Below are 2445 nucleotides of genomic sequence, written 5' to 3'. Positions count from 1 at the left end.
CTCATGGAAAGCCCTGGGAAGGTTGTGTGGTGGTGCTTCATCGATTATATGATGCAGCAGCCTCCACCCTGGAGCTTCCTGGAGAAGCTGCGGAGAAAAAAAGGCAGGGACTTATCCTGACTTTGTTCTCTAGAATGAGGCAAGTACAGCAAATCTGCCATCCTCGTTCCAGACTCCTCACTCCAGAGTCATGGCGGAGGCATGGCCGGGTAGTCGCTGTCCACACAGACCCCTGATTGGTCGCTGTCCACACAGACAGAAGGCAGGGGGTGGGGCGGGCAAGCCTAATGGCTGCTGGGAAGCTCACGCTGACTCCCTTCATGAAGACTAGTTGCCGCCAGCCTGCACCAGTGATACTGCAGGGTTTGGCGGCAAAGCGGTACGAACTCTGTGCCGTTAAGGCAGCCTCCCTGCTTCTTGGTCATGCCAGAGTATGACAAAGAGGCAGGAACCCAGAAAGTGGAGGGGGGTGCATGTGAGTGTGTGTGTGTGCAGAGAGAAAAAGGGAAAGAGAGAGAGATTCCTATGGAATTCTATCTAGAAAAATGCTTTACAACTCGTGGTGTTTGCCACCAAGGTCTCCTTTGGACACATGGGAGTGACTTGCTCAGGGTACCTGATGTGTTCATTGCTAAGTAAGACTGTATGTAATAATTTCCTTCTAAATCAACCCTAGCTATTGACAGTCCAATATTTTACCTTTCAAAGTGTAATTATATTATTTGCTATTATTAATGGAGCATCACACAAACAATATTTTTATGGCTTAATTTGCATTCCAATGATTTTCATGAGACAGAAATGGGGGAAAGTAACCTGTGTGCAACCATAACATAATGAGCTTGCTGTCAACTCATTTGTGACATGAGCCACATACACATATATGCTAATCTCAGGGAGGCTCTGTTATTCATGCACCACAGTAGCTGAGCAGATCAGATTTACATTGGCTCCAAATCTTGATTTGTTTCGATCTGCAAAGGAAAATAATCTGGCCCCTAGCAAAGACCTTCATCCCAACATCCACCGCATTATATTATTATTCAGTACAAGACACATGAAAAGGACCCTTTGGTTGCTTCCACACTAGACATTTTATCCTGAATTGTTAACCTTTATGTATTCACTTCTTATGTATTCACCCCGGGACAAGCCAGGTGTCTTTCATGCTAGAGAGGAGTGACCATTGCATCTTGGCTCACCTGGGAGTGAATAATTCAGCAGAGCCAAAGTTGGAACTTCAGTGTTTGCTCAGTTGAAAACTTGCCCCCTGTTAAAAATCAGTTGCAGACCAGGGCTGTAGACAAAGGGCATCCCTAGATCTGCAGATATCCTGGGGATTGCCCCGGGATCATCCCTGTGCATCCACATGACACACAGGGGAACCCGGGGGCTGGGACGTATGATACCCTTTAATCCTGTTTTTTCCAGTGGTCTCGGGCTCGTCCCGAGACCACATGAGGTATGGCCGGGCATCCCGTTTTTGTCCTAGCTCCTCACGAGTAACCTTCCATCAGGGGAGAGGGGGATTTTAAAAATAATAATAATAAACGTACCTGTTTAGCTGGCGTGCTCATTTTCATTAAAAAAAACCCCAACAACCCTAAAATGGCAGGTGCAATGTCCTCTTCCTACCGGGATGTTGCACACCGCATGTAGACTGTGGGGTAGGATCTCACGATCATCATGTCACGAGATCATCCCCCTCCACCGCCTGTTCTAGCCATGCCCAAAGTATAATCCAGACAGGCTAAAATAATGAGGAGGCCACCATGGACAAAGTAATAATAATAATGTGTGTGTCAAAGCACCATCTTAAGTATTATGTCCTTTGCATTGCTTTCTTCTTTTCTTCTGCCTTCTCAAGGTCCGCTGCCATTTCAAGGTTGTCATTGCCTCATCATAGGTGTTCCTAATCAGCATCCAGGAGAAACCCCAGATGTTGCTACTGCCATGGCTTTAATTAGATCTTGGGCTGTTCCAGTGGCAAAATGATATGCAATTGTGACTGACAATTACTTTACGTGATGCATTAGCATATTGCTGGTCGGGAAAGGCAGGGGAGGACACTGGTAGGAGATGACAAATTATCTAAATTAACTTCTAATTTAAAGGCCTCTGTTCTTATTATAAACTGTTCTGGTTAATCAAATGTTAAATTCACCTTTTCAATGCACAAGGACTAGAGTGGAGCCAGAAGTGATTGCAGGAATTGCATCTTGTCAAGCATATGCAGACTGTTTATATCGTGTGGGGTGGGGAGGGGGATCTGGCCAATTTATACAATGAGTTTTGCTTGCATCAGGGAATATATGCCCTCCCCGTGACTTGGGAGCCCCACAGCCACAGCAACATTAAGGCTAAAGGTAAAAGACAATCACATGCAGCAATGTCCCAGCTGGGATGCTGGACCAGCCTGATCCCAACGGGTTGACTCCTCATGTC

Source organism: Elgaria multicarinata, chromosome 7 (assembly GCF_023053635.1).
Source record: "Elgaria multicarinata webbii isolate HBS135686 ecotype San Diego chromosome 7, rElgMul1.1.pri, whole genome shotgun sequence".
Taxonomy (NCBI): domain Eukaryota; kingdom Metazoa; phylum Chordata; class Lepidosauria; order Squamata; family Anguidae; genus Elgaria; species Elgaria multicarinata.
This window is presented reverse-complemented; position numbering follows the sequence as displayed.